The 23,908-nt window shown below is 40.4% G+C and overlaps 1 long non-coding RNA gene across 1 annotated transcript in view; it reads right to left on the reverse strand.

Moving 5' to 3' along the window:
* Positions 1-3,801: 3,801 nt before the first annotated feature.
* The window catches only part of LOC131483497 (uncharacterized), a 50,078-nt gene continuing 29,971 nt past the window's right edge, over positions 3,802-23,908 (reverse strand). Inside the window, exons 2-3 of the long non-coding RNA XR_009247722.1 lie at positions 15,650-15,725; positions 3,802-3,842 (exon numbers count right to left, since the gene is read on the reverse strand). This is a non-coding gene — a long non-coding RNA (uncharacterized LOC131483497). The remainder of the gene's footprint in view (positions 3,843-15,649; positions 15,726-23,908) is intronic.

Here is a 23,908-nt window from a genome sequence, read left to right on the forward strand (position 1 = left end):
AGTCTGTTTTTTTGGGGTTTTTTGGTTGTTTGTTCATTCATTTGTTTTGATTCCACATCTAAGTGAAACCTCTGGTATTTGTCTTTCTGTCTGACTTGTTTCACTTACGATAATACCCTCCAGGTCCATCCATGTGGTTGTGAATGGCACGATTTTATTCTTTTCTGTGGCTGAGTAATATTCCATTGTGTATATGTATCACATCTTATTTATCCATTCATCATGCTACTATAAATAATGCTGCAATATCTGGGTATTTAGCCAAAGAAAATGAAAACACTAATTCAAAAGGTTTCCATTTTTTTTTTAACCTTATACTTCTTTGAAGCAGGCCTCAGACTCACATAATAACCACAGGTAATATGATACAAATACATGTGAACCAACAGAAACTAAAAGGAAATAATGCAATAATATACTGCTTCATAATTGTAAACAACAGGAAGCGTAGATGGTGACCGGAGGCAAACCGAAATCCGTTTTGTAATCATTAGTTCACAATCCGTCCATTAGGCTCTCGGTGACACACAGCACGGCCAAATTTCTGGGGTTGACTATTGACTTTTCTATTTTTTTCCTGCTGGCATTGGTACTCCCACAAAACCTATTAAATCTTCTCCCTCTGGGCTTATTATTTTCTGTTTCTCCTCTCTTTTCATTCCTCATTTGTTTTTGCTTTGCATTCATGTAGTTGTACGTATCACTCCTCACTCGAGGCCACGGGGGAGAAAAGATAACCTACATTCATCTCTGCATTGCACATCCTGCACTCTCTCACCCATAGGATCACAGAGGTGTTGAACTTCAGCGCTGTTAGGGCCTTTGATGGTCACTGAAGATGACAGAGATTAAGAGACTCAGGTAAAAATTATATGGCCAGTTGGGTAATAAAACTGAATTAGTCAACTGTACTGGGACTAAATCATGAGTCTTCATCCCCTGGAGCATGACGAAAGATCCATGGTTAGGAACTGCCATATATACTTCAAGAGATGTCTTTCTCTATCCACAGATTTGGGTTCTTAGGATTTCTTCAGGATTTTAATTTATCTTAGCCAGTTCCAAGGATGCAAGCTATTTTCTCTTCCAGACCTTTTTGTTCCGTTTGCTCTGCAGCTCAGGAAAGAATGCGGGCCACAGCCCGAGGCAGCTGGAACTTCAAGAGTCTGCACGGGGGCAGTAACACTGCAGACCTCTAGATTGGAAGCATCAACCCTGCCGGCTACACAGACTGTGATTTGCCGGAGTATTTGTATAATAAGGATGAAATTCAGTTTGTATTTAATTATTGTTTGGATGATTTGGTGGTTCTAAGTCATTTGCCAATGGGATTTTAAAATCTTTTTCCTTTGATTTTACCCTTCCTCGTAACGCGGCAGTTAAATACCACCGATTACAGCTCACAAATGGAAACAATTAGCAATGATCATTAAAAAAATTGTAGAAAATGGTACAATGGACCTAACAGCTCCTTCCCTCAGAGGATGCCCAGAGATTAAGGAAACATGGGAAAGCAACATGAAAGGAGCATTCAGAAGCTGAATGTCAAAATTCAAGGGCCCCAACGAGAAGGTGGAGAGAAAATCAGAAGGGGGAGGGATGCTAGATCCTTGGGATATGTGGACACTAAGGAAGAAAGGTATAAAGAGAGGTGGGGGGGATACGGCAGCAGCAGCCTTGACTTCTGCCATCCCTAGGCTTGAACTGTGCCCCATTAAAGGCCGCCAGGATCAGAATATCCCCCAAGATTCATCAAAGATCCTAACAAGAAAGGAGGGAGAGTGTCTGTTAGACTATCTGGAAAAATGCTGGGAAGGTCCCTGGGCAGAACATTAAAACTCTGTATTCTACTGAAGTTTCCATCTAAAGAAAGCCCCTCACATGGATCACGTGGTGCCAGGAGCATTCTGTCGTGAGCAATCACCACATTTCCTTTAAAACAGAGATTAATCGGGGATGGGATTCTTCTGTCTTTGGAGTTCTTCTGGGAAACTAACTTCCCCTCCCCTTTCTCTCACTTTTTTGATATGATTATCTCCAGTATACACACACTTTGATTATCTTGTGTCAGTGATTCATTTGTTCAAAAAACACTGAGTGCCTCTTATGTTCCAGGCACCGTACCATACCATGAGGATTCTGAAATGAATTCCACTCCTCCCCAGGTGCTCCCAGCTCAGCAGAGGAGACACTAGGAAGGCTGGTCATTAGATAATGTAGGAGACATCCAGGAGAGGTAAACTCTGATAGGGGCAGGGAGGAGGGAATGGTGAGCAAGCAGTTGGGGGAGAATTCATAGATGAGGACACTTTTAAGTTGGGTCTTGCAGCTAAGTAGAAATTTGTCAGGAAGATGAGAAGGGAACAGAATAATTAAGCTCCAAAGGTAGAGTTGAAAGTGAAAGTCGGAAATTTTTATGATCTAGGATTTCCTTCATGTTCTAAAACATGATGTGGTAAAACTCATATTAGGTTGGCCTATGAAAAGATTTTTGAGATTAGTTTGGAGTTTGGACTTACGGTGGTTTCGATCCTTTAAAAAAGATTAATTTGCTTATTATAGAATAGACCACCATTCCATTCTCCAACATACTTCCAGGAACTGCAAGTGTGGATAACTCTTGTTTCAATCAATGGGATTCTTGTACTCAAATGTTTTGAGAGTCCATTACAGAGAGTTGGGTCAACTCAGTCACATACATGCTCCACAGGTACAAATTTAATTCCCAGCTTACATCTTAAATTTTCTAAAACTATTATAGCTACTTCAACCAAGAAATAGGTGGATAGTTATTTGATTTTTGATTATGTTCACAAGCAAATATACAGATAAAGCAGGCACAGCAGATAAAGCATATTTCAATCCAAAGCTCTAAAATGATTTCTACTAATTGTGAGTTTATTGGTCATGCTTCTTTGGGTACAATGATCTCCTATTCCTTGTAGGGAGGATTTTATCTTTTCTTTCTGTAAGGTATTATAACCAGTGACACTGGTCTTTAGCCAAATTTGCCTCCATTATTGTTTGACATTTACTCATTGGCACCATTGTTTATCAAATCTGGAATCTTTCTTCAACTAGGCAAAAATACTTTCTATGTAACACTGGAGTTCCCATAAAATATAAGAAACATTAAACTGGTGAATAGGCTTGCAGAGTATCTATCACTAATGTCAAAGGTCCATCCCAAGTCCATCAATATGAAAACCTAGGTTAGGTACTCAACCTCTGTGCCTCAGCTACCTTCCATGGAAAGTGGACATGATGATAGTTTATAAGGCTCTTATGTAATTGAATGCAATAACATAAGTAGCATACATAGCTTAGCACAAGTCTGACCCATTGAAGGCACTCAGCAAATACCTACTCACTTTATCTCATGATGAGTTTTTTTAAGAAGCCAAGAACCTAAAGGCACCGAATAAAATCTAATGCTTAGGATTTAATAAAAATGTCTCTCCTTTATGCTTGCATTCATTAGTAACATGTCATAACCAATGCTTTTGATATAAGAGGAAGAAAAATCATTTCAAAATAAATGTAATCAAACATAAAATACCTCAGGGAACCAGAGAAAGTACAATATTGCATAAATAGTGGGAAATTATACCTATAACACGCTTCTTAATTCTGAGTTAATGAAAATAAAGGTGAATGTCACATGTGGTTATTTTAATTAGAACTTATATCCAGGTGGTTAAAAATAGTCAGATTTTCAGAAACAATTCTTCAGCCTTCAATTAACATTTGGATCAAAGTACAATTTTTTTCCCATGCTATTCAAAGCTATAAAATAAACCTACCTTTGAAGCAAACAAATATTTTGTTCAATGATTTCCACTCTAAAAAAAAATAAATAAAGGCTTGTTTAAGCCCACAGCTAAAGAGTAAATAAAATGTAAATGTCTTAAGAACCAAAAAAAAAAAAAAAAAAAGGCAAAGTTAATACTATTTCAATTCATTAAATCACTACTGACACATAACACAACACTTCCAACTGCTAATTAATGACATTCTGAGATTCCAGGAATTGATGAAAATGTTCACAGTGAAATTCAATCTGTTTCTTTATGAAAACTATTTTGGGCTTAACATACACCACAGGATAACTGAACAAGGATAGCCAGCATCCAGCTGGCTCTAGCAAGAGCTCACAAATACCCACAAACTGCCTCTGTCTTCCCTCTAACCTGAGGGATGTGAAATGCAGAATCGGCTGTCAAAAACAAAACACATAATAACACAGCAGACCCACTTTTTGCCTATGAAAACAATCTTCTGGAAAATTTATTTAAAAAGTAGACACAATAAAATATGTCCGCTGATGTTCCCTCATCTCAACATTTTTCAAAACCTGAACCTGAGGTTCCATTGCCCATAATTAGTCACAAATACTTTCAAGACACATAATCTGACAGGAAACCCCTGGAGACATCTCTGAATATAGTAAAGGAAGCCAGGAGGTTAAAACTTCTTCTTCACATTTTTCTTCAACCAGATTTGCTAAACCGAGGAAATTATTTGATTTGCAAGACCATTAGCCACACTGACAAATTAATTTCATCAATCACAGTAAAATGGGATGAAATTGAATATTTTTTTCATACTGAAAGTAAATTCAAGGACACTAGGGAAGAGGTGGAAAAACAGTATCTTATTATCAAAAAGACATTTTAAGCTCCTGTAAGGACCTCATGACTCATAATATGGGGAACTGAAAACCAGAAGACACGGTTTTCGCTTACATTTCAAAATACTTCAGCACATAGAACTCTTATTGGTTTAAATTATTAAAATCTGTGAATGAAAAAACCCTCCCAGACAACACATCCATTCCTGGGCATAGGACACCGCACACAGCATTGTAGAAGGCACTCTAATGGCCAGCTTGTTATGGGTAGGAAAGACAAGGTGTGAGCTTCCTGATGAAGCACTAAACTTCAAATATTTCCAAGCTAAGGGAGTACTTGAACGTATTAATGATAATATAAAACAAGACCAAGTTCATTCTCCCAGGATGCTGCTATTGGAACTCTCCTGCATTTACGCCACCATTAGTCCATCATGGCCTCTCATTCAAGCTCTTAAGTTAGTCATTCATTTATTCAATAAGTATACTTTAGGTTAGATTTTGAAGGATTGTTGCAGGCTATGCCAAAAAGTTTCGAGTTTCACTAAGGGCAATGCAGAAGAAGTGAAAGGTTTTAAGCAGGAGAATGACATGATCAGATTTTTATTTTAGAAAGTTGACAGTTTGGATATTAAATGGGATGCAGTTAGGAGTAGATACCTGGAAAGCAGCCTCAGAAAGAACCAAGCTAACCCAGGCAATAAGTAATAATGATGCAAAGACGGCTGTGGGAGTGAGGTTCAAGAGAATGAAAAGGAATCAAGGCATACAAGGAAGGTTATGAAAAAAGAAAATACTGGGGACAAAGCAAAGTTGGAGAGTTGGTTGGGAATGATGTGTTCCATTTATAACAGGTTGAATTTGAGGTCAATTTTAGCCCTTTATGTACAATTAGTACATAGGAGCAAGATATCTATCTAGACCTCATAAGCTGATAGGAGATGGATCTAAATTAGGAAGGCATCTCTAATGCAAATGATTATTCAGGGGGTGGCAGAGGACAGCACAGGTAGAAAATTTAGGGTTAAGAAAAAAAAGAGCAGAAGACTGAACACTAGGGGACCTGGGTGGCTCCATCAGTTAAGTATCCAACTCTTGAGTTCAGCTCTGGTCATGATCTCACATTTCATGGAATCGAGCCCCATGTCCAGCTCTGTGCTGACAGTGTGGAGCCTGCTTCAGATTCTCTCTCTCCCTCTCTCTCTCTACCCCTCTCCTGTTTGCATGCTCTCTCTCTCTCTCTCTCAAAATAAATAAATAAGCTTAAAAAAAAAAGACTAAACACTAAGAAAGCACCAATGTTTTAGAAATGGGCACGGAGAGAAGAGAATAAAGACAGATGGAGAAGGAAAGGAAGGAAGAAACTGTAAGAGTAAGTCTAGAGAAAGCCAAGGACAAATGTTTCAAGGCAATCATGGCCAAAATTGGCAAGTGCTGCTAAGTTGTCAACCGAACTAAAGACAGAAAAGTGCGGTGAATTTAATAAAAAGAAGAAGGACGATAGGGAGTCAGGAATCTTGGTTGTACAAATGCTCAGCTGGACTGAATTAGGATGCACTTGGAGGTGAGGAATTGGAGATAAGAGTGTAAAGAACATTTTCATGGCCTATGAATACCCACTTCTAGAAAGTTCCACCAATGAGAACAAAAATATCAGCTGTGGCATAATTCCAAGTGGTGGCAGGGCGCTGAAGTTACTCCAGACTTGGTGTAGCAGCAAAGCAGGAGCCAGAGGGCAAAGGCTTTATGACATGGGGGACAAAAGTGAGGACTGCCATTGACAGTAATTCAGGAAAAGGGACTCCTGGCTCTTAGTACACACGCTGTGGCAAAAGAGCAGATTCTACATGCGTGCACTCATTTGTTCATTTAAGAAGTATTTCTTGAGTAGCTGCTATTTTGGACACTGTGTTAGATGCTGGGAAGATTCTTGGTAAACACATCACACGTGCTTCCTGCTCTCAAAGAACCTACAGTAGGAAGGCTGCTGCAAATGTGGAAGCCTTGAGATGGAGGAAGATGTCCGTTAAAACTCAAAGGCAGGGGGCACCTAGAGGGCTCGGTTAGTTGAGCATCTGACTCTTGATCTTGGCTCAGGTCATGATCCCATGGTCATGTGATCAAGCTCTGTGTCAAGCTCCTCGCTGAGCATGGAGCCTGCTTGAGATACTTTCTCACTCTCTCCCTCTGCCCCTCTCCCCCACTTGTGTTCTCTCTCTCTCTAAGAAGAAAGAAAGAAAGAAAGAAAGAAAGAAAGAAAGAAAGAAAGAAAGAAAGAAAGAAAGAAAGAAAGAAAGAAGAAAGAGAAAGGGAAGGAAGGAAGGAAGGAAGGAAGGAAGGAAGGAAGGAAGGAAGGAAGGAAGAGAGAAAGAAAGAAAGGAAGGAAGAAAGACACTCAAAGGTAATAGCTTCCACTGAAGAAAAGGGCAAAAGAAGGGACTTTTGTTCACTAGGAAACCAGTTCTCCATAAGGCACAGGGCATAGGTTTTGGAGGACGGCAGTGGTGGAGGCTGGGTCAGGAGGAGAAGTACACAGCAGGCCAGACTATGCAGAAGAGGTAACATACCTTCTAGGGACTTTAATTTTGAGAAGGAACTAAGAATAGCAGGGGTGTGCAATCTGGAGGAGCTATTAGCCTTGGGGTTTCCAGTGGAATTCACCCCAAACGGGGAGGTCCTGATTAATAGGGTTTCTCAGGGAATCCAAACATGGGACACAATAGTAGCTTCTGGGACTTGGTTCTCATTACAAAACCAGCCTAGACCTGGTTACACTGTGGGCCCAGGGAGTGCAGGACAATGAGAGGCAGGAGGATGTATTCCCCAGTGTCAGTCACACGTACAGAAGGAAGCTGGAAGCGTCAGGAGGAAGCTGGACCTTTTGCAAAGGAGCCCGCCAGTTCTACATCATGGTTCTGAGGGAATCCACCCTGACCTTGGTATCCTTCTAACTTTTGTGTCACTTTTGGATGCTCACCTTCATCATTTCCCTCACCTTCTGTGACTCCTCCTCCGCGATCTAGTTTTGATTCTTTCCTAATGAGGAATGTGCTCTCTTAATTGTCTCAACTACCATGGTCTTGATAGTCGCCTCATCCTGACATGTTCTCCCCCGACCCAAGAGGCTGATTTGCAGTTGCGTTGGTAGTACATATTTTTTTAAATGTCTTATTCATTTTTGGGAAAGAGAGAGAGAGAGAGAGAGAGAGAGAACGCATGCATGAGTGGGGTAGGGGTAGAAAGAGGTGGAGACAGAAGATCCCAAGTGGGCTCTGTGCTGACAGCAGGGAGCCTGATGCGGGGCTCAAACTCATGAACTGTGAGATCATGACCTGAGCCAAAGTCATTTGTTTAACTGACTGAGCCACCCAGACGCCTATATTGTATTTTCTCAAACCCTTCCCTTCTTGTTGCCTCAAGACTGCAGTTTGTAACCCACCACACTGTTCAACTCCTCAAATAACCTCTGAGAGTCACCCCAATCACCCAGGGTCAGAAGACCAGCAAGTAAAAGATGCATCACAGTCTTCATCCAAATTCTAGAAGAAATAAAATGCCAATACTTCCTCCAACACCTTCATTCCCTTCCTTTCTCTTTTATTCCTCAAGACAAAACCCTAGCTAGCCCCTCAGCCGCCCCCCGTTTCTTGCTAGTTCCCTCTGCAGAGACACAAAGAAGTCTTTTTTCTTGCCAAATGTTTTGATCATATCACATCCCTAGGGCTGAGTGTCAGACACTATAAAGTGTTTTTCAAAAGAGATACTTTTTTTTAACATTTATTTATTATTAAGAGACAGAGAGAGATAGAGCATGAGCATGGGAGGGGCAGAGAGGTGGGGAGACACAGAATCTGAAGCAGGCTCCAGGGTCTGAGCTGTCAGCACAGAGCCCAACATGGGGCTCAAACCTGCAACCATGAGATCATGACCTGAGCTGAAGTCGGACGCTTAACCGACTGAGCCACCCAGGTGTCGGTTGAGTGTCCAGCTCTTGGTTTGGGCTCAGGTCATGATCTCACAGCTTTGTGGATTCGCGACCCAGACTGGGCTCTGCACTGGCAGTGTGGAGCCTGCTTGGGATACTCTCTCTCTCCCTCTCTCTCTCTCTGCACCTCCCACCACCTGCGCCGTTTCTGTCTCTCTTAAAATAAATAAATAAACTTTTTAAAAAATGGTGCGAAACAACAGGAAAATCTGAACATTGCGAGCAACCTAAGCATGGATCAGTCTTCGCTCGCTTGTGGACAAAATCGGAAGCAGATGTTTTTCTCCATTGCCCTTTGCATTTGCACCCCCTCCCTGATGACCTTTCTCTCTTCAGCCCTCTCCCGATACAGAGATGGTATATACTATTATATATACCACATATATATATATATACACATATATATATGATATATATATGATATATATATATGATATATATATATACACACATATATATGATATATATATATGATATATATATATACACACACAACTAAAATAACTGAGATTCCTCAGATCATTCATTGAGGGTTCTCGCTCGGCTAAGAGCCGCCCAATGGAACACGCCAAATCACAGTGCAGCGGAGGCTGTTCCCAGGGTATCCATGGAAATCAGCAACATGAAAAAGTTACAATCAACTTCCAAAGATGCCTACGTTACGTCTGGGAAGATGCAGAGGCTCAAGCCAGACATACGGAGCAACTCTGGGCAATCATATCATGTTAGCACAAACATTCTGGCCAGGATGAAGATAACTGGAGTGCCAGGTACTGTGTTTCCAAATAACTGAAGTCAATGTTTATTCTATTATTCATTCAATTTATAAAAACACTTCTTAAGCATTCACTATGTGCCAGGGAATGCTATTGGTACCGGGCATATAGCAACATGGAAGAAATAATAAAAATTCCCTGCTGTTTTTTTGGCAAAACGATGATAAACAGACACTGACTAATAGAGAATCCTCACTCTACAGCAGTCTTTAGAGGTTGTGATGGTTAACGATGCCCAGATATTTAGTCAAACATTATCCCGAATATTTCTGTGAGGGTGTTTTTTCGGATAATATTAACATTTAAATCAGTGGACACTGAGTAACACAGATTACCCTCCATAATATAGGTGGGCCTCGTCCAATCAGTTGAAGCCCAGAAGAACAAAGACTGACCTCCTCAAACAAGAAGAAACTGTCAGTGGATGACAACCTTCAGACTTGAACTACAATATGAGCTCTGCCCTGAGTCTCCAGCCTGCCCTCCCACCCTGCAGATTTTTGGATTTGTCAGCCCTAAGAATCACATGAACCAATTCCTTAAAATCTCTCTCTTTCTCTCTCATGGATATGGGTATGGATACGACCACACACACACACACACACACACACACACACACACGCGCGCGCGCGCCCTCTATTGATTCTATCTCTCTGCAGAACCCTAATACAGTGGTATCCTGATTTTGAGGGGAAGATACCCAGGGCTAGCATACCCCTACTCATACTATTTCCATGGTGGCATCCATCACGTACTTCCCAGCACTGATGGTGGAGGCACTGGTTACACTGCCTCTCCTCTGACAGCCTTCATGACACAGTCCGAGTGGGACCCCACCTGGGTTAACAGTGATCAAGGAGAGCCTGCCCTTTGGAAGTCAGACCTTGGGTACCTACCGTTGGTGCCTCCTTAACATCACTCGTTCTAGTCTGTTCTCTGAGCAATCACCCAGTTCAGCTGGCTCTAAAGGTCACCTACAAACCTTCCCAGGACTGAAAATCAATCTTCAGTTCTGAGCAACATCAGTCCGCATCCTGTGCCAGGTTCATGCAAATGTCAAAGCAGCAGGAAAGTGCCACAGTAGGAAATGGCGATCAATCCTGCCCCAGAGACAGCAGGCCGCCTAGCAGCTCACGCACTTGCTAACTAGAAAGCCTGGACACCACAAAGGTCTGCTCCTGTCTTTAAAGCCCTTAATTCCAAAGTATTCCTTTTTTTCACTGCAATTGGCCTGGATCCAAGCACCTGATCCACGTGGTCTTGCTTCTGCTCATGCTTCCCCTCCGCATGAAACGCTTTCTTCCCTTTTCTACCAGAAAACTATCCATCTTTCCAGCCTTGCCTCAAATGTTACATTTGCTCCGAAGTCTTTCCTGACCCCTGCCAGGAAAAATTAATTACTCCTTTAACTGTGTTCCCAGAGACATTTAAATTTCTTCTGAAGATTAGAAAGGACACGTTAAGAAGCATGGTCATGTTAACCAAATATTCAAACATCAGCCCAGTGAAAACTGTTCTAGAAAACCGGTCTATGAGAAGGTGAAAGTTTTACTGGTTATATCGTATTCTCTCAGTACCAACCTTGACAAATGTAATTTGTAAACAGAGGCTCACAGCATTGGATAGCTCGGAGTGACAGGCTACCTTCCAGAGATGAGTTAGCTCATTAATCAGACACGACCCTCAAATATAAGAATTCCAAAATATAAAACTTACTGTGAAGTGTTCATGAGGTGGGTCCTGATCATTTCTCTCCACCCAGCTGGGTGCGAACTCCATAATTATAACTGTTTATATTAGAACGGCCCTCATTCCCTCTTATTTTTTAGATCTTTAATCCCCTAAAAGTGAATGGAATTGTACTGTCTTCAAAAGAGTACAGACAACCGGGGCGCCTGGGTGGCTCAGTCAGTTGAGCGTCTGTCTGACTTTGGCTCACGCCCTATCTCACAGCCTGTGGGTTTGAGCCCCGCATCGGGCTTCTGTGCTGACAGCTCAGAGCCTGGAGCCTGCTTCGGATTCTGTGTCTCCCTCTCTCTCTGCCTCTCCCCTGCTCACACTCTGTCTTTCTCTCCTTAACATTTAAATCAGTGTTTAATAAATAAAAATAAAATATCAATAAATATAAAATAAAAAACATGTATTTATATGTATATAAAATAAATATAAAAAATAAACAAAAATAAAAATAAATAGACATTAAAAAAAAAGAGTGCAATTTATTCCAGTGGAATGTCCTAATAAAATGTCCCCTCTTGCTGGGAATTGTCCAAACTAGCACATGTCAGGTTGATTTTAGCACACATCAGGCACCCAACTTAAAGGTGATTTGCAAAAGAAACAATAAAACTGAGCTACTCATGGAAATAGATGTTGGATGGGATTACCAACAGACTGTGCTAAGAACCACAAACACTCACTGGTTTTTGCCAAATTCATCTATTACCTGCAGTCCCTCAGAAGCAGCTGCAGTTTTGTTTTTTATTTTTATTTTTTATTTATTTAAACAAATTTTTAAGTTTATTTATTTTGAGAGAGAGAGACAGAGAGAGAGACAGAGTAAACAGGGGAGAGGCAGAGAGAGAGCGAGAGAGAGAATCCCAAGCAGGCAATGCACTGTCAGCACCGAGCCTGATGCGGGGCTCAGATTCACAAACGGTGAGATCATGACCTGGGCTGAAATCAAGAGTTGGATGCTCAAGCGACTGAGCCCCCCAGGCGCCCCTCGCAGCTGCAGTTCTGTCCTGAGCTTCTCATTCGGGTTTCCTGTGCAAGTCACATTCAAACATCACACATAAAGATAACAAAATAATCTTCATCTTACTGAAACTCCCAGCAATCTGCCTTTCTCTCCACCACAGCAGTGGTGGCGCCATTTTGGTTTTTTCATCAGACAATCCAGCCTGTTGCTTACGATATTCTAGCAGAGGCAAGACGGTTTGGGCAGCATCTGCACACCCTGGTCGGCCTCAGTGGCTGCCACGTAAGAGGGACTGCCCACTCTACACTTGGTCCAGAGTCAGTCCCTACCTAGAGTGTTCTCCACCTCTCCCATACCCCGGCCTTGATGTTTATGACGATGAAGGCAAATCCAGCAAAGACTTCCCACTCCCCATTATACGTGGCCACTCAGCAATATCTTATCACACCCCCCTTCTCCTGAACACACTGGTGCACACGGTCTCCAGGGCTCCACACCACCCTGGTGACCTGCTTTGTGACAGCCCCTCTCAAGTCTGGAAGCCTCTTCTTTTAGGTCTTCCAAGAGCTCAGGTCTCCAGCTTCCCCACACTCACACGCCGGGACTTGTCACCAAGCACAACACCCTTAAATCCACCCGCATGTCATTGAATCCCTCAAGTTATCTCCTTCCCTGGCCTCTCGCCAGAGCTCCAGACAAATCCACCCGGCACACATCCCCTTCTGGATGTCTGGCGGTATCTTAACACAACAGAGCTCACGTAGACCTTTTTGCACCCTCTCTCAAAATCTGCCCCTAAGACTTGCCCCTATCAGTAAAGTGGCACAAGGACTTCTTCATTCAGGCAATATGACACTTACGTCATGTGCTCAAACCCTGTGACCACTCCATCAGCAAACCTCATCGGCTTTATCCCCTTTCTGATGACTCTCTGTCACTACCACTCTGGTCCAAGTCACCATGGCCTCGCCCCTGGACCACAGGATCAGCCCTTAACTGGTCTCCCTGTCCTTTCCTCCCAGTCCTTATTTTGGTGGGGGACACAGATATCAAACAAATAGATGCAACTTAAATAGTAAAGCAGACAAGTGAAAGGGAGCTTGGTCAGTCTGCCACAGAACATTAGTGACGGTTTTAAAGCAGACGTTGAATCACATCACTTCCCTGTTCAAAGCCAACCCAAAGTTCCTTAGTACACTCACTGGTTTCTTTTTTTGAGGGGCTGGGGGGAAGGTGCAGATTAGAGGAAGTTTTATTTCTGTTGTTGACAATCTTAAACATGTTTTGGAGGGGGGAGCGAGGGATAACCGAGATTTCTACTATGTAACGCTCCCTTCCTCTGGTTCCGAGTACAATACTGCAGTGAGGATCCAACCTGAGCCCGTTGCTGCTTAAAATCCTTCCATAGCTCCTCACTGCTCTTGGACAAATACCAAAATCCTACTGTGGCTTGCAGACCCTGCCCCCACTGCCCCCCTTCCCCCAAGGCTGCAGTGAAGGGGAAAGAGGTTTACATGGGGCGGGGGAAGAGCTCAGGCTGTCATTCCTGGTCCTGCCACCTCCTCCCAGCACCCCTCCCTGATTTCACCCCCAGGGAGTTCGTCTCTTCAGAACATCCCAAATCCTTGCCATCACACCCGAGGCTGGACAGGACCAGGTCCCTGTACAACTCTGACTGCGATTCTCATCATCCTTCACCCCGTTCTTTCCATAAAAGCGTTCTGGCAGTTGCATACATAAGCTCATTCTCTCTCAGGGCCCTCACTATTTCCTCGGCCTGGACTGCATCCACCCAGACCACCACATGTTCGTGCACTTACTTTGCTCTTATGATATTCGAAAATACCTCCTCAGAGTGGCCCTTCCTTTCCAGAACTGACCCCGGGCTCCCTTGCACTTGTCTGCTTTACTATTTAAATTGCATCTATTTGTTTGATATCTGTCCTCCACTAAAATAGGAACTGGGAGGAAAGGACTGTAATGAACTCATTCACCACTGACCCTTATTCCAGTCTCAGCTGGCAACTCAGGACGTCCAGGGCTGGCTCTGTAAGTCCTGCCTATGTGACTGTAGAAAAACATATCCCGAAACGACAGTGATGGCCTCTCTGAGATACAGAAAAAAAGAGTTTAGCTAAGCATCTAAATGTGCCTCTTTTGTTCAATGAACCATTTGTAAAGACCCTTATTTCCCATACCTGGGCCTGAGGATTGCCTGAAGGATTGAACAGGCATGAAAATGAGAACTATTCCAACTGCAAAGGAAGAGAAAGCCAATTCCAAAAAGCATATTCCAGAAAGAAGGGGGGAGGAAAGAAAAGAATAAAGGAAGGAGAAGAAAGATACGGGAAGGCAGCAAGCAAGCAAGCAAGGAGCTGCCCAACAGTGACTTCAGATACAGCTCAGGGCAAGATCTTTAAACAATGCTGTTAGGGCACATATTCTCTCCCATGTCTCACCTGGCTTTTCCTCTTTATGAAAGCTGCATTCTCTCCTCCTCCAAACATGCTCCCTCTATGCAGCAAAGGAGTAACAACTATCAATTCCAGGACTGTTTCAGTTCAGTAGCTCCCGTGGAAAGAGGGTTTCTTTCTCCCGACAGCCTTGTATCAATCCCAGGAATGACTCGATGGGCCTGTATGTCCACCACTGGACAAATTCCTTGTCTGGGAATGCGGCGATTACCCAGGCCTCAGTGTCATGCTCACCGCCCTGGTCTGTGAGCTGAAGAAACAGCAGAGCTGGGGCCGGACAATGTGGTAGGCAACCGAACTGAAGAAGGAGTGGGAAATCCGTATCCAACAGAACAAACCAGGATCTGATGAACGTCTCCGTTATCCCAGGCACCAAAGATGTTTTTCTATCACCCTGCACACCATCTTTACGTCTAGAAGAAAACTTCTGCACTCAGCAGTGATGAGGTGAGCGCAAACCTCCCACCCTGTACCTGCTCCCACACAGACCCGGATGGACCTTCCACACTGGTGAAAGGAAACAAAACAAAGTAACCCAACATGCTCACAGACGCAGGAGAGGCCCTAAAGCCAATCCCCCAGGACAACTGCAGAAATAAGACCAACAAGTCAAACTCAAAAGTGAATGAAACAGGTGAAAATGTCAGCACGCTTATTTATCTACAGTTTTCCCTTTGGTGTCACCCGAATCACAGTTTCAAACACCGTTCATCCACTGATAACTCTCAAGGCATTTCTCCAGCCTGACCTCTCCCTTGAACTTCACACTACTGTGTCCAGTTGTCTACACATCGGCTCTGCTGACATATCCAGGAGGCCTCTCACACCTATGACATATAAAACAGAAGCCCTCCTCTTCCCAAATCTTCTCCTCTCTCTGTCTTCTCCTGCTCAGAGGTAGCAACTCTATGCCAGTTCTCAGGCAAATAGCCTCGAACTCATCCTCAATTCTTTCTTTCTTTCACCTGCCATCCAAAGCTTCAGCCAATCATGTTAGGTCTGCTTCAAAATATATAAAAAACAGATCTAAAGCTGGCACTTCTCCACCACTACCACGTGGCCCGGGTCACCAGCATCCCTTACCTGGGTCACTGCAGCAGCCTCTCAGCTGGTCTTCCGGCCTCTGCCGTCAATTTCCAACCCAGAAGTCAGAGTGATGCTGTTAAAAAAAAAAAAAAAAAAAATTAAGATCACGTCATGTCACATCTCCGTTCTCAAATCCCCTGCTGCATACCCATGTCATGAAGAAACAAGTCAAAGCCAAGAAGCCCTACGTGATCCGGTCCTTGGTGCCTCCCGACGTCACTTCCTAGAGGTCAGCCCCTCCCTCGCTGGCTAAACTCAAACCACCTGGGCATCCTTGTTAGTCCTCACATCCACCAGGCATACTCCTGCTGAAGGATCCTGGACTAGCAGTTTTTTGCACCTGGAGTCTTCTCCCCCAAATACTGGTACCTTCCTAGTGTGAAAGCAGCCCCCAGGCACCCCCGTGCACCTCATTTTACTTTTCTCTAGATCACTTCTCCACCTGATGCACAAGTGTTTTATTTGTTTGCTTATTCCCCGTGTCTGCTCTGAGGACGACAGCCTCCACGCGTGTAAGGATTTGTGTGTGTGTGTGTGTGCCTATTTTGTTCACTGCTGTATCCCCGGTGTCTGGAACTGTGCCCGGTATGTAGCAAGTGCTCAGTAAATACGTGCTAAATTAATCCATTATCTATCTGTAAACTTCTCTTGTCTAAGAAAAGAGAAAGCGAAGTATATGGCTTAAAGAAAAATCCCGTATTGTGTTCCTTTCACACAGACTTTAATAAACAGAAAAACATTTTGAACACTATCTGCTTTCTGAGCCCAATATGATTAAAGAATGATTAAATAAGAACTGTTTGAAATAAGACACAAGTGTAGCAAAATGAAATATGTAGTGGCTGAAACAAAATCAGTAGGCATACATAAAATCAATTCATACTGTAGGGAATAAACTTGAGAAGCATCCCCAGAATAAGAGCCAAATGAATAAAGTTGTTAAAAAAAAAAAATACGCACAAAGGGAATGGAGTACTTGAAGGACAGATCTTGGAGAGAAAGCCGAAGAGTAAAATAAGAGATAATAGGAGGTTGGAAAGGATAAAATATTCCAGACCTAAAAAAGCAAACTTGAGATCAGAAATTGATAGTTTAACATCTTCCAGAAAAGCTTAACAAGCAGAAATAAATATTATGACATAGCCTCATAAAAATTTTAAACTTAAAGAATTTTTTAAGGAGTCCTAAAACCAACCAAACTGAGGGAAAAAATCCAACTACAGTTTCTTTTCCAATATCTCCTCTATAATTGTAAATGCCAGACCACAAGGCAGTTTATAACACATGGAGGAAGAGAGTTTATGATTCAAGAATTTTATAAATAGTATGTGCTATTCATATGTTAGGGCAACATATGTTAAATACACCTGCAAATGAAGAATGTTATAAAAAAATATCAGCCAGCGGATGAAAAAGGCTGATAAATTTACCACCCAATAAGTTTCTTACAAAAATTGACTGATGACATATTCCAGCTCACCAGGAGTTTAATGAAACTGTAAGTTCAAAAACTGAAGGTGTTTAACAGGAAATAACTAACCAGTAGGCATTGAAACTGGTTAACTGCCTGGAGATAATTCAATAAATATATTATTCATAGTTGTGACAAAAATAATATAGTCTAACAAATATAATTTTAATTATGATCATTATAGTAACTGAAACAGAATGCAAAACACACATTTATTGAAAAAAAAGACATGTCGTTCAAAAAGATTTGTTTTTCTGTGTGTTGAATTCCATATTAAATTCATAGAAGTGTAAACCTTTGTGTGCACTGAGACAGAGGGAAATTTGAAAAGCAAGAAATTAATTCTTCTTAAAATTTCAATGTAAGTACTAGTAGAATTTAAAACAGACTATCTACCTTCAATATGTAAAATCTTGGAATAAACCTAACAAATGTCTGCGAAACATCCATGGAAAAAAATGTAAAATGTTTCCGAAAGACACTAAACACTCAAAGAGAAAGAAATGTCATGTTCCTGGGTCAGAATACTTAATTTTTTTAAAGATTCATTTCTTCTCAAATTGAACTTTGAATTAAATGCAATTCAATCAAAATCCCAGAAATTTTGTTTTATTTTGTTTTGTTTTTATAGAACTTGGAAAGTTGACTCCAGAATATATATGGAAGAGCAAAACGCAAGAACAGTCCTTGCAAACAAAAAAGGTGAAAGGATTTGCACTACCAGATCTTAGGACTTATAATAAAACTATAGTGATTGATTGGGGCGCTCGGGTGGCTCAGTCGGTTAAGCAGCCAACTCTTGATTTCTGCTCAGGACATGATCTCACCGTTCGTGGGTTCGAGTCTGCCTCAGGCTCTGGACTCACAGTGAGGAGCCTGCTTTGGATCCTCTGTCTCCCTCTCTCTGTTCCTCCCCCACTTATGCACCCTCTTGCGTGTGCTCCCTCGTGCACACTCCCTCATTCTCTCTTTCAAAAATAAATAAATGTCAAAAAAAAATTTTTTTAAACTATAGTGATTGATCACCATGGTGTGGCACTGACTTAGACAAATGAAACAGAACAGAGATGACGCTCTGAGCCTCTCATATATGAAAACGTGATGTAGGGCAGAGGTGGTGTTGGAAGCCCACAAGAGAAAGGACAGACATGTGATACATGGTGCTAAGACAACTCGTCGCCCATCTGGCAAAAATGAAATTGGATTCCACATCATACCATTAAAGACTTGAACTCAACAGTCAAAACCTAAAAAACTTTAACACAAAGGAGAGTATCACTATGGTCTCAGGTAGGGAGGAACTTCTTAAATAACATGAAAAAAGAGGTAAGGAAAGAAATTGTCAATGCATTCAACTAACTTAAAATTAAGACTTTCTGTTCACAAAAAGATACCATGAAGAAACCCTCAAACACTGCTGGTTAGAGTGTAAAATGGTACAACTACTTTGGAAAACAGTTGGGCACTCTCGTAAAATTTAAATGTACACCTATCATACACCCAAGCCATTCTACTTCTAGGTATGCCAAGAGAGAAAGAAACACATGTTCATACGAAGGCTTCTATGAATGTCTTTGTTTTCAATAGCCTAAAAACAAACGATGCAAATATCTAACAAAAGGTGAATGGCTAAACAAATTGTAATATATCCATATAATTGAATATTACTTAGCAATAAAAATGAATGAACTACTTATATATGCAACAATATGGATGAATCCAAAATAATTATACTGAGTGAATGCAGCCAGGCAAAACTGAATGCATACTGTATAATTCCATTTGTTTGTTGTTGTTGTTGTTTGTTTGTTTGTTTGTTTTGAGAGAGAGAGAGAGAGAATCCCAGGAGGGACAGAGGAAGAGAGAAGAGGGGCTCATGTTTACCCTAAGCAGGGCTCAAGCTCACCAACAGTGAGATCAGACCTGAGCCACAGTTGGAGGCTTAACTGATTGAGCCACTCAGGTGCCCTCCCCCACAATTAAGCTGTTTAAAAAATAATGCTATAAATAAAGTGAAAAGACAAGTCAAAACCTGAAAGAAGACTATATACAACACATACAACCATTAGAGGAGTAGGGTTCATAATATATTTTTAAAAACTCCTTGAACCCAGTGAGAATAAAGCAAATAATACAGTAGAAGAACAGGCAAAAGACACAACAGGCATTTCACAGAAGAAGGACCACAAATGGCAAATAAACTAATAGGAAGACGTTCAATCTTGTTAGTAATCAAACGTGATTTTACATAAAATAAAATTATTTTAAATACATAATTTTAAATAATACATACTTTTAAAATCAAGATGTAGGGGCACCTGGGTGGATCAGTCAGTTAAGTGTTCAACTTTGGCTCAGGTCATGATCTCACAGTCTGTGGGTTCAAGCCCTGAATCAGGCTCTGTGCTGACAGCTCAGAACCTGGAGGCTGCTTCGAATTCTGTCTCTCCCTCTCTCTCTCTCTGTCCCTCCCCAAATCGTGCTGTCTCTCTCTCTCTCTCAAAAGTAAATAAATAAACATTAAAAAAGTTTTTTTGAGAAAATCATAATAATGTCCCATTTGACTTCCATACATTTATAAAAAATTAAAAGTCTAACAATACAAAGTACACGCAAGGATGCAGACCAATAAGAACTCTTACACATCACTGGGGAAAGTTAAAATCATATGCCACTCCTTCCAAAAACAATGCAGCCTTCACACTAAAACTGAAGCTTTTCATACCCCATAACCCACCAATTCTGTTTTCAGAAGAACACTTTGTAGAATTCTTGCACATGTACATTAGTAGATCCTTATTTATAACATTCATAACAGTATTATTTATAACAGTAACAACCTGGACAAAACTCAAATGCAAGATAATAGATGAATAAATTGGAGTGTACTCTCTCAACTAAAAATGTATCAGGATAAATATGGATACACTATATCTAAATGCAACAACACAGATAATTCACAGAAATACCATATTGCAGAAGTTGCACAGAGTGGGATGCAATTTTTAAAAATTTAAAGAAAAAAGCAAAAGCAAACAAAACATTGCTAAAAAAAATCCAAACATGTAACAAACTTTAAAAATAACTTCAAGGGCACCTGGGGGGCTCAGTCGGTTGAGCAACCAACTTCAGCTCTGGTCATGATCTCGCAGTTTGTGAGTTCGAGCCCCACATACGGCTTGCTGCTGTCAGCCTGTCAGTTCAGAGACCACTTCGGATCCTCTGTCCGCTCTGTCTGCCCCTCCCCTGCTTGCACTCTTTCAAAAATAAATAAACATTAAAAAAAATAGTGACTTCAAAGTACAAGTCTTTCACCCCCTTGGTTAAATTTATTCCCTAGGTTTTTTATTCTTTTTGATGCTATTATAAATGGGACTGTTTTCTTTAGTTCTCTTTCTGATGGTTCATTAGTGTATAGAAATGCAAATTATTTCTGTATGTTATTTTATAGCCTGTAACTTTACAGAATTCATTTATTAGTTCCGATAGTTTTTGCTGGAGTCTTTAGAGTTTTCTATATATAGTATCATGTCATCTCTAAATACTGATGGTTTTACTCTTTCTTCACTGATTTGGGTGCCATTTATTTCTTTTTCTTATCTGATTGCTGTGGCTAGGACTTCCAGTACCCTGTTGAATAAAAGTGGCAAGAATGTGCATTCTTGTCTTGTTCCTGACCATAGAGGAAAAGCTTTCAGCTTTACATCCTTGAGTATGATGTTAGCTGTGAGTTTGTCATGTGTGGTCTTTATTATGGTGAGGTATGTTCCATCTATACCCACTTTGTTGAGTTTCTATCATAAATTGATACTGAATTTTGTCGAATGCTTTTTCTGCATCTATTAAAATGATCATATAATTTTTACCACCTTACAACAACTGTCAGAATGGCAGACATTAACAACTCAGGCAACAACAGATGTTGGTGAAGATGCGGAGAAAGAGGATCTCTTTTGCACTGCTGGTGGGTATGCAAACTGGTGCAGCCACTCTGGAAAAGTCTGAAGGTTCCTCAAAAAATTAAAAATAGAATTACCCTATGACCCAGGAATTGCACTACTAGGCATTTATCCAAAAGATACAGGTATGCTGTTTCAAACCCCAATGTTTATAGCAGCACTATCCACAACAGCCAAAGTATGGAAAGAACCCAAATGCCCATCAATGGATGAATGGATAAAGACAATGTGGTATGTATATACAATGGAGTATTACTCGGCAATCAAAAAAAAAAAAAAAATGAAATCTTGCCATTTGCAACTATGTGGATGAAACTAGAAGATATTATGCTAAGTGAAAATAGTCAGATAAAGACAAATATATGGCTTCACTCATATGAGGACTTTAAGATACCAAACAGATGAACATAATGGAAAGGAAGCAAAAATCATATAAAAGCAGGGAGGGGGACAATACATAAGAGACTCTTAGATATGGAGAACAAACAGAGTGTTACTAGAGGGGTTGTGGGAGGGGGATGGGCTAAATGGGTAAGGGGCATTAAGGAATCTACTCCTGAAATCATTGTTGCACTATATGCTAACTTGGATGTAAACTTTTATAAAAAAATTAATTAAATAAAAATACCACCAAAAATAAATAAAATAAAATGACCATATAATTTTTATCCCTCATTTTGCTAATGTGATGCATTACATGAATTGATTTGTGGATATTGAGGCATCCTTGAATCCCTGAATAAATTTCATTTGATTGTGGCATATGATCCCTTTTAATGTATTGTTGAATTCAGAGTGCTCCTATTTTTTTGATGATGTTTGTATCTATGTTCCTCAATGATATTGGCCTATAATTTCTTTTCTGTAGTGTCTTTGTCTGGTTTTGGTCTCGGAGTAACACCAGCCTCTTAGAATGAATTTGGAAGCACTCCATCCTCTTTAATTTTTTGGAAAAGTTTGAGAAGGATACATATTAACTCTTTTTTAAATGATTGGTGGAATTCACCTGTGAAGCCATCTAGTGTTTGACTTTTGTTTTTTGGGAGTTTTTTGATTACTGATTCAATTTCATTACTAGTGATCAATCTGTTAAGATTTTCTGTTTCTTCCTAAGAGAATGACAAACCTCAAAGACTGGTGCTTACCAATGAAAGGAAAGTGAGGAAGTGGATTGACTGGGGTAGGATTCCATTAAGTTGAATGCTGATGTTCTGGCTAAGCCGAGTTGTAGTTAAATTGCATGGTTCCAGTTATGGTAGTAATATAATAACTGAGACTTATTTTTATAACTTACTTGTGTGTTTCAATACTTTGTATGTATCAAATGCTACATGATAAATATATTTGAAAGAAAAATTTTACACTTACTAACATGGTAAGGAGCAGTAAGTAATATATAGATCTATAAGAAAAAATATTAGAAATGCAGTAGATAAGTTGTCAGGTAACAAAGAACAACTTACATCACTATATACTAACTAATTTGGATGTAAATTTTAAAAAATAAAAAAAAATTAAAAAATAAAAAAACAAAGAACAACTTACCAAAGACAAAATGCAACCAGAAAACAAACTTGGAAACAGATTCAACCTTACCTACAAACCAAAAACATAATTATTGAAGACCTAAATTATGGCCCATTAAATTATCAGCTATTATATAGTTAAAATACTACTGAACACTTAAAACCCCAGAAGTTTCATATACTACGATGGTACTGAAAAGTCAAATATCAAAACATTTCAGCATCTGAAAATATTCTTATATTTCTTTAATAATGTAAGAAAATTATAAGAAAATGAAAAACTAATGCTTAAATATTAGGCAACCATTTACAAATAAATTAGTTTTACTTTCCCCAAAGTCATAGGAACAGTATCCAAATTAGTACTAAAGGAAAGCAAGCACATTGGGGCGCCGGGGTGGCTCAGTGGGTTAAGCAACTGACTCTTGATTTAGGCTCAGGTAATGATCTCACGGTTCCTGAGACAGACCCCCCGAGTTGGGCTCTGCACTGGGCAGGGAGCCTGCTTAAGATTGTTTCTCTCCCTCTCTCTCTGCCCCTCCCCAACTCACACCTGCACACTCTCTCTCTTTCTCAAAAAAAAAAAAAAAAAAAAAAAAAAAAAAAGACAGAAAGAAAAAGAAAAGCAAACACAAAAAAACTTAAAAAAATAAAACAAATAAACCTCACAAAGTTAATTTAAAACCCCATAAGAGTTAAAGAAAGAAAGAAAAATAATTTCGTTGGAATGGTGGATAAAATTAATGGGGAAATATTTCCTTGAATTCCTATAAAAGGAAAACGCAAAGACAAAAGTTGCAACCACCTTTTTCTCTCCACACAGAATGATTCAAATTTTAGAGTGAGCAAAGAAAAGAACACAAACCCCTAAAACATATTTTTCAAATGAGAAATCGCATCCATTTGAACTTGACTTTTGAGGTACGCACATTTTTAAAACAACAGGACACAAAGGTGGGAAGTTGGTGTGCATATCTATTAGCATACAGCTGCTTATAATTTGGGTCTAGAGTTGGAACACCATTCTTGGAATAACCAATTGTGTTCAATTTGTAACAGATGTAACCAAGTGTTTATTACAGTAAAATGCTAGTTTCCGTAAGTCAAAAGTTCAATGAATAAACAAGCCTGGTATGTAAGCAGATGACATTTATTGTTCTGAACCAAAGAATGCAGTCTAATCAGGGGTGGACATTAGTTATTCCATTAACTACAGTGTTCTTAATTCGACTCCACTTGGAAGAAAGGGGGAAAATAGTTCATATGCTGTGTTATATTTAATTATGTCTTATTCTCATAG

The sequence above is a fragment of the Neofelis nebulosa genome, chromosome 8 (genome assembly GCF_028018385.1).
Source record: "Neofelis nebulosa isolate mNeoNeb1 chromosome 8, mNeoNeb1.pri, whole genome shotgun sequence".
Classification (NCBI taxonomy): Eukaryota; Metazoa; Chordata; class Mammalia; order Carnivora; family Felidae; genus Neofelis; species Neofelis nebulosa.